The following is a 13626-nucleotide window of genomic DNA, read 5'->3' as shown; positions in this document are numbered from 1 at the left end:
CAATAGTGATAAAACAGGAATAGATAATTTTCATAGTTTGCTAAGACCAGAGTTAACAATAGAAGTACTAGCATTTTAGTTGAAACATGTAACTTCTGACTAACTTTTCATATATCTTCACTCCTTCTTAGGGCTTCAGGGAATCAGGAAAGCTCACCATCAGGCAATCAGCAGTGATGAGGAAAACACTGACAAGTAGCTTGCTGGGAGGTTGCATTTGGTAATTATAAAAATGCTACAGGAGGTAGAATGATCTTCATTCATTCATCAGATGCTTTTCTGGTGCCTGCTGCATGTCCTGGGATCTGAATCTTTTATTTCTAATCTTAAAGCAAACATAAATTAATGATTTATGTTAAAGCACCAAAATTAAAACAACAACAACAACAACAAACCTATAAACCAAGCATTCTGTTAGTTTGTGTATGTGCACCAAATAGGGGAGAGAACTTGAAATTGTCATGATCCTCCAATAAGAGAAGAAACCAACAGCTGATATGCAGAACCAACTGTCACTAATAAGGAGAACTGTAGATACAGTCTGCCTAAATGAAACTGAACAAGTGGCATTTCTTGACCAATGCCTTCAGTCCTCTTCACACAGCTGGGTAAGCCCAGGGCACTGGGAAGCTTGAGGACCTGCCCATGAGAGGAAGAAGGATCATGTTGGCCAGCTGCTGTGAAGCCCTGTCTCAAGGTTCTTCACAGGTTAAACACGGCTCCACTCATTTCCTTTCTTGATTAGCTATTTTCTTCCTATAAATTCTTATTTCTACATGTCTTATTTAAATGTGAGAATGTATTTAATTTAACTTTCACACTGGTAGCCAATTTGCTATTAAATCCTCTGAATATGAAAATACAGTAAATAAAATATAGAATTATTTCTATGAAAAATATTTTTTCCCATAATCCCTCAAACAAATCCTAGAGAACCAATAGACTTCAGAGAGAATAAATGTCACCTTTGTGATATAAACTACACAGCTCAGCATCTATTTGGGTTCTCTCTGATAAGCTGTGTTCTCTATAATTAGTTCTTGGAAGCTCTGGCTTTAACAACCAACACATGATGCATCAGATTACATAAATCTCAATTTAAGAAGAATATTATCATAGGGTTCATGTTTGTGTTTACCCCCAATGCACATTCAAGGTATTTGAAACTTTGTATCAAATCCAGCCTGCCAAGCCTAGGAGGACCTTCTGTAGCTGACACTGGTGTCTCAGAACTTCAAGTATACAAACAATAATTCATGGATATTTTGAAAAGTGCTTACAGGAACATTTTGTCTAACTATGTGGAGACAGACTCACAGACATGTTGCTGGTGCTCTGTAGGAATAGAATTACAGATGCTTAGTATTAAAATGGATACCAGAGTTAGCAGGCCAACATTCCATTCAAACACTACCATGCCCTAAGTGTGGTCCTTGATGGTGTCCACCTCTGAGAGCCAATGAAATTTCTTGAGCACTCAGGCAGGTTCACCAGGAAAGGAGGGAGACAGAACCTTCTTCAATCATAGCACAAAGACTGTCATTCACTGATACAACCATAGTGGATTCCAGGGGAAAGATTCTATGGTATGAAAGACATAAAAGGTGACTCTATTTTTTTTTTCAGTCCTTTGGGAGTAGAAAAATGAAAACAGAGTGGAGTTTATACTTGAAAGTATTTTTTATTAAAAATGAAATTAAAAATTTAATCTTGATGTATAAAGAACATTGAGTCATCAAGAGGCAAAGTTTCTAAATATAATTTTATAAATGAATAATCTAAACTGCACATCTTTCAATATAGAAACTTTAAAAAAGAATAACACCAATAAGTTTAGGTTGAAGATCTCATTTACTAAATGGAGCAATTAGTATAAAAACAGAATGCCAGTCTACACAGTGCACCAGTTTGAGAAGAAACTGAAAGAGAATTTAAAATTTTATGAGTTTAGGTATTGAAATTGTTAGGGCAAATGGCAAAAAGCTAAGAAACTCATCTGCAAATGTATATACTTAAATTCTTGTTGACCTCAAACAAGTTCAGAAAATATAGTGGAAAATCAGTATATATTTAAACTGGGACAGGGTGTGTGTGGAGGGGGCTACAGGGGATCGAATTCAGGGGCACTCGACCACTGAACCACATTCCCAGCCCTATTTTGAATTTTATTTAGAGATGGTCTCACTGAGTTGCTCAGTGCCCACAGTTGCTGAGGCTGGCTTAGAACTCAGGATCCGCCTGCCTCAGCCTCCTGATCTGCTGGGATTACAGGCATATGCCACCATATCTGGCACAAGGGATATTTAAAAAAAAATCCCTGGAGAATTGAGTTTAGATTCCATCTACCTGGAGATACTACATTATTCACACTAACCAAACATATAAATATGTGATAGGGTCTAATTACCAAGTAAAGTTTGTTTTTTTTTTTTTTTTTTTTTTCTTCAAAAAAAAAAAAAACTGGGAGAAAAGAGTTGATGTGTTTTTTTTTTTCTCCTTTGAAGTTAATAGATGAATATTATCATAGGCTGCATGTTTGTGTTTTCCCCCAATGCACATTCTAGGTCTTTGAAATAAAGTTGTATATAAATGTGATTGAGTTATGAGGTGGGGCATTCCCAAGATGATCTTGACATATTCGTGCTATCCTCATGAATGAGATTAGTGTCCTTATTAAAGAGATTCCAATGAGTTCCCTGGTTGGTTTTCCCATATGCTGGCACTAACAATGATGCCATGTACAAAGGAGGAAGTAGGTCCATATAATGCAATATTAATCAGTCTTAGAAAAGAAGATAATTCTGACATCACCACATGGATGAATATTGAAAATAGTAAGTTAAATAGTCACAAACAGAAAACCAAAATATATTTTTTGTGGTGCTGGGGATTGAAAAAATAAAATATTGAATGAGTACATTTATATGAGATATGCTAAAACCCAAGTCTACTCAAGTCTGTTATGGAAAATGCCATAGTATTTGCATGTAACCTAAACATCATCCACTAGGCTTTAAATAATTTCTAGATTGCTTATAATACTTAGTACAATATAAAGGCTATGTAAATAGTTGTTATATTGTACTATTCAGGAAATAATATCACAAAAAATATCTACATGTTCAGTACATATGCAATTTTATTTTCAAGATATATTTATATGTATATTTTAAATATATATTTGAAAAAGCAAATTTTCAAAGGCAAATCGTCATTTCTTAAGAAAATGAAGCACATCATATCATGAAAGGTTCAAGGAGTTAAATGCACCTATCAAAAAAATCTTCCAATCTTCAGTCCTTTGTTTGGTACCAGAAGTGCTTTCAAGTTGATTAAGGAAGTTATTGGTCAACTTTAATGTGGATAACTATAGTTCTGGGAGAATAAGGACTTCTCTGACTAGGAAGAAGAAAATCTGGAGTCAAAAATCCAGCTTTGTAATGTTCCAATTGGTAACTGGAAGTAAGCACTCAGCTAGAAGTTAGGATTATATTCATAGAGTAATCAACACATGTCTGGAGGCATGGGTTGACTCCACTTGGAAGCTGGATTATAGCAGACAGGTCTGAGGAGCAAAGTTACTCTAATATTTAGGTGCAGGCAGTGACTTCTTCAATAAGACTCCTAAAACTCGGAAAGAAATACCAAGAAATTGATAAATGGAATGACACAATTTAAAAGCTTATGTGCAACAAAGGAAACAATGGAATGAAGAGATTCTATATAATGGGAGAGAATCTTTGCCAGCTACTCTTCCAACATAGTATTAACATGTAAATTATATAAAGAACTCAAAAATCTCAATCCCTGTCCCCCACACAACCAACCAAATAACCCATTCAGGAAATGGCAAATGAACAGAACAGACACTTCTTGAAAGAAGTACAGATGGCCAATAATTACAGAAAAAAAAAAAAAAATATATATATATATATATATATATATATCATCTTTAGCCATCAGGAGAATGCAAATCAAACTACATTGAGATTTTATCTACTTCAAATCAGGATTGGCAATCATCTAGAACACAATCATCTAGAACAACAGTAAGTGTGATTAGGATGTATGGAAAAAGAGTTCTTATATACTGCTAGTGGGAATATAAATTACTACAACTTTTATGAAAATCAATATAGAGGGTCCTCAGAAAACTAAGAGCTACCATATTATCCAGGTATACCACTATTAAGAATTTATCCACAGAATTAAAGTTAGCATATTTGAGATATACATGCATGCCCATATTTATTTCAGCACAATTAAAAACAGTGAAGTTATGGAGTCAGCCTAGGAACCATAAACAGATGACTAGATAAAGAAAATGTGGTATATATACACAATGGAGTTTTACTCAGTCATGATTAAGAATAAAATTATGTCATTTGTAGGAAAATGGATGGAACTGGAGATTATCATGTCAAGTAAAATAGGCCAGACTCAGAAAGACAAATATTGCATGTTTTCTTTCTACATGTAGACTAGAGGAAGAAAAGAAGAATACAAAAGCAGTAGGGAGACTATTGGGGAAGAGGAAAGAGAAAAGTGGGAGGTAAGCAGGCAGGGACTAGATACATCAAGCATGTTGTTGAATGCATTTATGGAAATTTCACATTGAAACCAATTATTTTATGCTATAAAAATCTATTGAAGTAGTTTTGGTTTAATGCACAGTAAATCAAAACCCTTAAAACCAGTCTTGAAAAAAGTTGTTGATGAGTGAGCCATTTGCCAGGTGCATAGGCCATTTCCTTGAGAGGATAGGTGCTTTCCAGAGGAGCAAACCCCCCTGGACATAGTTTTCATTGTTTTCCAGATTTACCTTTGGGATGATAAGTCCCTAGAATAAAGATTGATTCCTGTTGAGAGGACATAGTCAGCTCCGTGGCTGGAGGTAATCTCATGTCAAAATTTCATTTTTATGAAATTTTACATTTCTTATTCTTGTTTTTTTTTATTTCAAACATATTCCACTTTAAACATGTTCTATGTTAACAGATTTTACTTGCATTCTTCCCTTAAAATTGTTTATTAAGCTGAGTGTTGACTGACTTGAGAATTATTAACTCCTGGGGGCTCAGTCAGAGGAGGACCCTAAGATTTTATGGCCTTTACCTCCTGAAGGCCTTTTCTTAAAAGTGAAAATCATGTTTTCAACAGAGGGATGGGAAAAGTAACATTTTGAAATAAGTCAAGAACATTCTACACAGAAAAGGACTATCCTAGAAGGTGAACGACTTCACCAAAGACTTATTCAACTTGGGAAAAGGAAATTACCTAACTCTGGCCCTCCATATCCATACTGTCTCACCTAAGAAAGACAGTAAAGCTAAGAAGTATCAGTGAGTGGCACAGCTCAGAGGCTCAGGGCTATTAAAATACTGAGACTCAATAGATTCCAGATGCATCTTCTCTTCCCATACAACGTGAATAAGTTATATAATAATAATAAGCTGTATAATAATGGTGGATTACACATGGAAGAACTGAAAAACTTGGATTAAATCATTACTTTCAAAACTGTCCCCTCAGTCACCATCCTGCTCCAGAGCAAAGTGATCCTCTGGCTGGCTGCCACGGCCCAAGCCTTTGCTGACTGGCCCCCTGTGGCCACCACTGCTCCTGCTCCTTCCAAAGGCAGGCCCCCCCAAAGCCAGGAGGTCTTGGCAGACACCTGGACTCCTACCCAACTTTCACCCCCACATCCAAGGCTGGGGCCCAGCTGCTTTGCACCCCCAGATCCTCAATTCACCTTAGATTTTCTGAAATTCTAAGAAGAGTCTGGTGTGACTTTGCCTAATCTTCTGTAAGTTTTCCCCATCTCCTTCCCAAAGTCCAGTCTTTCCCATGGGATCCCTCAGGCACCCTGCAGGGACCCATATGCAGTTCCAGCCTGAGCCAGCCAGTGTGTCATCAGAGTGAGGGCCTTAGAACTTAGCAAGAGATTAAGGCCACAGAGAACCGAGGTGTGGTGGTGGCTGCCCTTGGCCACTTCTGGGACCTGCCTGGGGCAGAGGGGCTACCCGGGGGGCTTTGAGTGGTGCAGTAAGGAGCCAAAATGGTGGAGCAACAGCGACATCCCCCCAGGATAGGCAAGAAGAGGGTGGAGCAGACACAGGAAGCTTGCAGCTGGAAAGACCACCTGTTACCAGAAGTTCCACCACGGTTCAGAGTGCAACCTGGAAAGTGGGGTGTGGAAGGGCCCCTAGGGTGGACAGTGCAGTTGGTCCTTCTTCCCTTAGGTGGGGAACAGTCCAGGCTGGGAGGGAGGTGGACAGTTCAGATGTCACAGGGCTCTTCAACCCAGGTGACACTATTGCATGAAACAACCCAGTTCCCAGAGATCAGTGGGTAGTGACTTGCAAGAAATGACCATTATAACATTCAGAAACCTCCTAAGGCCCTCACCCTGCCATTGCTGTAACCCACCTTTCATTCCAGACACTTGTCCGGCAGGTGCTGTTAAGCACCAGGCGCTTCTGTGGGTACTAACAATACAAAGGGATATAACATAAGACATGTGAGAATAAGTGTCATCCTATGGCCCCGGGTTAGAGTAGAGCAGAGAAGGAAGATGGGGCAACTGGGGAAGAGTGTTATGGGTCCATCTAGAGAACCTGGTAGGTGCAAAGGCCCTGGGGCAGAGATGAGCTGGTATGGTTAAGGGTCAGTATGTGGCTCAGTGGAGCAAGTGAGGGGAGTTCACAGAGGTCATTGGTGGCAAGAGGAGCAAGAACAAGTCCCTGCTTTCTCCCCCTGGGATTGCTGAACTTCCTCCTTTGCTCTAGCTTTCGTGTCTCCAGATTCTTGACAACAGGGACATCAGCTGTTGTCCCACACAGCCAGAGGTGGCAGGGAGAGGGACTGTCAGAAGATCACCAGGGGGATGCCAGGGAGCCAGGGAAAGCTAGGACAGCATTTCTGTCACAGACATCCCATCCATGTGGTCTACAGGATAGATTGCCCATTTGAGTGGCTGTCCAGAAGGTGATGTGAGTCTGGCTGTCCCAACTCTCGGGTGACAGGAAAATGCTGTCCCAGGGAGAGACTGGGATGTCAAAGTCCCCAGCCATTAGCCATTCTTCCCACAGATGTCACATCTAGGGAAGCACCCTCCTGGCAGCAGGGGCCATGGTGACAGTGTTTCCCACTGTGCTTTTCTCCTAAAGTCAGTCTCACACCATTTCTGAAGTGTTTGGACCTTGGCACCCTGTGCTTCAGTGTCCATGGTCAGTCTGTTGCCTGTTGCTCAGGCCAGGCCTCTTTCTGCCTATTGCTGAGGCTGAGGCAGGAGGATCTCAACTTGGAGGCCAGCCTCAGCCACAGCAAGGCCTCAGCAACTCAGCAAGGTTCTGTCTATGAATGAAATACAAATACGCTGTGGGTGGTTTTCAGTGGCCGAGGTTCCATCCCTGGTGACAAAATAATCTGGAACATGACCCCTGACTGTGGGTTCCGTGAGTCTCCTGGCTGAATCTCCTGGCTGATTCTGTTCTCCTGCCTCTGCTTTGTCCAGGAGGAGGCTTAAGATCCAGCGGAGTCCAGCCCCTTGTCCTTCCCTTCACGTTTGTGTCCTCCTCTGCCAACAGGCATGGAATTGGAGGGCGCCATTGTTGCACTGTTCCATCTCTGGGCCATGCACAAAGACAAGTCTGAGCACTTAAAGAGGCTTTCTACTGCCTGAATATCCCTGACCTCATGAACCTCATTGCCACCATCTTTATCTTTACTATGGTCATCCATTTCCAGGTGTGTCCAGCGTGAGAAAGTCTGCATTTCTTTTTCTTTATTTTTTGGTACCAGGGATGGAACGCTGGGGCACTTAATCCCTGAGCCCTGTCCCCAGCCTTTTTTATATTTTATTTAGAGACAGAGTCTCACTGAGTTGCTGAGGTTGGCCTCCAATTTGCAAACCTCTTGCCTCAGCCTCCAGAGCTGCTGATGATGACAGGCCTGGACCACTGTCTCTGGCTTCAGTATAATTGTTTTTTTCTTCTTTTTGTTTTTCTGTTTAGATATGAATGCCCGTAGAGTGGACATTTTGAAACCAGTTTCTCTGTTTTATTTTATTTTATTTTATTTTTTTCTGTGTGTGCCCTAAGCACAGTGGGAGTGAGGGAAGGGGGAAGGTGCTTTCCAGCACTGTCAGAAGCCAGGTCACCAGAGCTTGTGCCACCTCTTGTGTCTCTGGACCATAGGGGGCAGAGAGGCAGTGAAGAGCCCTTTTCTGTGTCCTCAGGAATTCCAGTAGACCTGCCCATCAAGAATGGGTGCTACCAGGGCCAGTTCCACACCTACTCCATCGAGCTCTTCTTCACCTCCAACATCCTGATCGTCCTTCAGCCCACCCTGGTCCCCACCTCTACATCATCTCCCAGATGCTGATGGCCCGCTTCAGAGGGCACCTGCTTGTCAGCCTATTGGGCACCTGGTCTGTCAGTCAGATGTTCCCAAGGAAGCTCTCGTGGCCACAGAACATGTGGTGGTTCTCAGCATCTGTGTGTCTTGCTCCTGACCAAGTGTCTCACCCACAGATCTCCTCCTCTGTGTATTTTACCAAATTCTGTGCAGGACGTTTTTTGTAACAGGGACTAAACCAAAGGACCCTTGATCCCTGAGCCCTGTTCCAGCCCAGTTTATAGCCGGGGTCTCACTGAGCTGTTAGGGCCTTTCTAAGTTGCGGATGCTGGCCTCCAACTTGCCATCCTCCTGCCTCAGCCTCCTGAGTTGTGGGGAGACAGGTGTGTGTCATTGTGCCTGGCTGCAATCACAGTCTTTGATCTGCTCTGGGTTCATCTCAAAGCTCAGGTTCAGTAGGTGCAGCATCCCAGTCATTCTTTCTTCTTCCCAGGATATGCCTTCTGGAGGCCCCACCCATGCCTACCCAGTTGTTGGCCTGTGTTACCACCTGTTTCCAACAGAGTCCTTTGGCTCCATGTTGGAAGACCCTGTCCATGCAGTAGTGTACCTCATGTTCATGCTGGGCTCCTGCACATTCTTCTCTGAGACCTGTTTTGAGGTCTCGAGCTCCTCTGCCAAGGACATAAGTATGAACAGACGTTCTTAAATTGTCTACTCGGCTTGTTGCTTTGTCACAGGGGTGGTTTTTTACACACAGATGGGCCACCCACCTTGGTGAGACAGTTCAGAGCATTAAGGACAAACTGACAGAGCTCAGCCATCAGCAGCAGGTCTGAGAACCTGAAGTCACAGTGGAAAATCACACCTTGTCTGGTCTTCTCCTTATGACACCTTGTTGGTCCAGGGACACTTAACTCCTGAGCGACCTCCCAGCCCTTGTTAGATTTCATCTGGAGACAGGGTCTTGCTGAGCTACTCAGGGCCTTGCTAAGTGGCTGAGGCTGGACTCCAACTTGCGATCTTCCTGCCTCAGACTCCAAAGCTGCTGGAATGACAAGGGAGCACCTTCGGCCCTTAGGGCATTTTTAAAGTCCATGTAAATACATAGAGCTGCAGAAAGAGACTTTTAAGTGCTATTCCCCTAGCAGAGACTAGGTCCTGTGGTATTAGTAGGGTGCACAGGGGTGTTAGCAGATGATGCTTCAGGGAGGTGGTGGGGCCTCCTGAGGTTCTGGTCTCAGTCATGGGCAAGCCTGGTGGCCAGCTTGGGGGATCTGTGGTGGCCCAGGGCTGACTGACTGCCCTCCCCCAGGTATGCCCCCATGGTGGCGGCCTCTGGGGGCTTGTGTCTTGGGGCCTCTTGGTCCTGGCTGCCTTCCTGGGTGCCATTGTCTTGGGGATGGGGATCCTGTTGGTAGTCACCAACATCTCCCAGTCCTTTGAGATTTTTGTCAAGGAGCCTAGCAAGGTGGGCAGCATGGGCCCCTGCTCTTCTAAGAGCCACGACTGTCAAGGACCAGGGAGGACACCGGGCAGTTCCTCGGAAGGCAGTGGTGGCCGGGGGCAGCGGTGCTGTGTTGTGTGGGGACATTGTCGTCTGGCTGACTTCTGCCCCTCCTCCCCACCATGGGGCGGCCACCCTCAGCGGGGTTACTCTCCTCCTTCTGGTTTGGCAGCTGCAGCTGTGAAAGGGAGGGGAGTGCTGTCCCCATTTTCTGTCTGACTTTGGTTTTGGCCTCCTCTCCCCCCCTTCAGTGATGTGTGCAGCCACCATGGCATCCCTGGTCCCCACAAAGGTGGCTTTTTGACTCTGGTTGGAAGCACAAAATCTCTGTGTGTGGCCTTAGGGTGGTCGGATGTCTCGTCGCCCCTCCTCTGGGGACATGGACAGCATCACCAGCATGTCCTCATTGTCACCAGTGGTGGCACTCTCTGGGTGCAGACTGTTCCCTTGGGGGTTGTTGGGTCCTCTGGGCTCAGGATGACATGGCTCCCTGCCCGGCTGTGGATGGCTACTCTCCCACCAAGTGTCCAGATGGGCCTGGTGCTGGGGCAGAGGCAGGAGTGCCATCCCTGCCACCTTGTGGCCACCTTGTGGCCAGGCAGCTTTGTCCTTGTCTGGGGGAGGCCTGGGGTTGCCACCTCCACCCTCCCCTGGCCAAGCTCAGTACCCTCAGGGGATCACCCTGCCACATCCACTTGTCCAGACTCCAGTCAGCCATGGTGTGTCCACACTGTGCAGCTGCCCCCATGCCCCTGGGAAGGGATATCTTCTGCCTCTCTCTGTGTTTCTAGAATGTTCTGACTGCACTTAGGGACCAAATGCAAATACGGGGACAGTGAGATGCCACCAGCTCTCTCAGCCTCCACTACATTCAGCCTCCACCACACTTGGAGGCCGGGAGGGAAGGTTCAGGCTCAGGGCCTGAGTTCAGGGTCAGGGGCTCAGGGTCCCTGGGAAGATGCTCTGGTGTCTGAGACAGAAATACAATGACATCTGTGGTGACAAGTGATGTAGACCATAAAGCTGGGGACCTTTCCTGAATTCTCAGAGGCCCCTCTCAGACTCAGTTGCAGGCTCCCTCGGGAGGGTGTCCTGATTTTGCACAGGCCCTATAATGGCTCAGTAGAGGTGGCACACTGTCCCAGAGATCTGGGACAAGAATCAGAGGAGCCCTGGTCCCGCCCAGGGCCCAGCACTTTTTCCTATGTGGCCTTTTCTAGACCCAGTCCCTAGTAGGGCAGCCCCACCACCAGCCAACTCCCAGTCCACAGGGGCCTCCACCATCCCTCTCCTGCTCCTGTTAGAGGGCAGGGCCTACCAGACCAGCGCTGGGGACTCCATGGCCTCTGGCAGGCAGGCCCAGTCCCTGGCTCCCAGGCTGTGGCTGGAGAGTGCCAGACTTCAGAGGAACTTGCCGTCCTGCTGGCCCCATGTGTCCTGGGCTTCCAGCCCATGGTCAGTGACCACAGCGGGTGGGTGGGCAGGGGCTTACCCAGCTTCCAGGGAACTGTCACTGTGCGCCAAAATGTCATAAGAGATACAATGGATAAATGATAAATAAAGGCAACTTTTTTACAAACTGCTGGTTCACGGTCTCATTTCTGCTCAGGTTCATCCCCAGAGACTTGCTTGCCTGCAGCCTGGCCTTCCTCCTGCTGGGAGCATCCCCTTGTGCACATGCCTGCATCCCAATGACTTGGGATGATGAGGCAACAGGATCTTGAGTTGGAGGCCAGCATGAGACCTTGTGTCTAAATATAAAAAGGGCCAGGGTGGGCATCCATAGTCCAGTAGCCCTGGGGTTTAGTCCCTGATACAGGAAAAAACAAAAACCCCAAGTAGGGAAACTCCTGCCCCAGGAAGTGCTGGGCCTTTTCTCTCTGCCCTGGGGACTTGGGGCTGTTCCTGGGGCCATTGCAAATCTGCCTCAGAGCCCAGGGTAAGGTAGCGTGTGTGGGGGGGTGGGGGGTGGACTGGGGCTCAGGGCCCTCCTTCAACCCCTCCCCCCAGTGTCTGCCACTGACTTTGGTGGCCAGGTGGCTCTTCCCCCCTGGGGCATACTCTGCTCACCACTTCCTCCATGAGGTCCCTGCTCAACCATGGAGCCCCCAAGGAAGAAGCTGATCCCCATTTTACAGGTGAAGAAAGTAAGGCCCAGAGCAGTAGGAGGCCAGGAGGCAGCTGGGAGGCCAAGCTCCAGGTTCTGCCTACCCCAGGCTCCTGTGTGCAGTGACCTGGTTGAGGTTGGAAATGAGGGGTCCTGGTGGTGTCAGCTGCCACCCCTGGCTCTTAAACCCTGGGTTTCCTTCCCACTGCTCCCTCCACCGCTGACTCCCCCCTGTACTCTGGCCTGGCCTGGTCCTCAGGAGCACAATACCCATGAGCCTCCAGTCCCAGCCTCTGGGTGGGTGGCTAAGGGAAGCGCAAAGCTTCCTGATGAGAGCCGGTGCCTGAGCATGTAGCACTGTCCGAGTGCTGTTGTCTGAGGGTCATCAAACACCTGCCCTAGCTTCAGCACCCATCACACCCACCAATGCATCTCCTTGGAGGCTCCCAGGGGTCCTCTAACTACACCAGCACCCACCTCACTCCTTGCCCCAAAACTGGGGCCACATCACCCATTTGTCCATTCTAGAAGCATTAAAGCCTGGATGAGAAGTGAATAGACCAGAATAAGCAAAGGTCTAGCAGTTTCCATGAGCCCAGAACATGTGCATGCCTATAGGGCATGACTTGCTGCCCACTTCCCATCTTGGGGCTGCACATGTGACTGGGATGGCACCTGGCAATCATCCAGGAGGCAGTGCTATGTGTGGTGACGGAAAAAACAGACCACCTCCAGGAAGGTCCAAGACTCTTTCACCCTCATGGACATCTCGTGCCTTCTCTTACAGACCATGGGATGGGTGTACACATGAACTCACTCCACTCCTCTGACCTTTGTTCTGATTGGCTCCTGTGCAGTATATTACTTGTGTGTACTTCCTCAATAAATGAGATCCTGCTTTGACTGGTCTCCCTGGCACATCTGATTGTCCTCCAGCGAGGGAGGGCTGGGTGTGGGCAGCCAGTTGACCTTTGCCTCTCTTGGCTCATCCTAGTCAGGGTGTGCTTTCCCAATTTCTCCCACAGGTCAGGAGAAAATGGGGGGGTACAGACCCTGACACATGCCCTCTCCCCTCAATTCTGAGAAGAATTGTGCCTACAGGACTTGGACAAGAGCCTTCATAACCCCAGCCCCTGTGGTGCACACCTTTAATCCCAGTGACTTGGGAGGCTGAGGAAGGAGGATCACAAGTTCAAGGCCAGCCTCAGCAACCTAGCAAAACCCTGTCTCAAAAAATAGGGCTGGGATGTGGCTCTGTGATCGGCCACCCCTGGTTAATCTCCAGTCCCTACAGTTTAAAAAGAATATGCTGAACACTGGGTGATGGCATGTATCCTGAAGTCTTTAGGGACCAAGGTACTGCGTGTGTAATTCCAAAACACAGGACACTGTAAGTGGCATGGACAGGGCAGAGGTTGATGGGATGACAGGGAGCTCCTTATGGCGGGTCTTGGGCTCAATTGCAATTCTTCAGCCTTGCACTTGGTAAGTCTCAAAGTCAATGTCAGACAGACACCTTGATCTGGTTTGGGGGTCTCCAGAGAGGAGGCCTGGGGAGCTTGTGGTCAGGGACCAGAGGCCAAGGGTGGGCACAGCCGGGCAACTTCCAATGAGAACCCCTTATGTGCCTTCCTGTGTTGTGGTCCCAGGGACT

Source organism: Marmota monax, unplaced genomic scaffold (assembly GCF_021218885.2).
Source record: "Marmota monax isolate L192 unplaced genomic scaffold, Marmota_monax_Labrador192_F-V1.1 WCK01_AAM20220418_F8-fsc00334, whole genome shotgun sequence".
NCBI lineage: Eukaryota > Metazoa > Chordata > Mammalia > Rodentia > Sciuridae > Marmota > Marmota monax.
Note: the sequence above shows the minus strand (reverse complement) of the source record.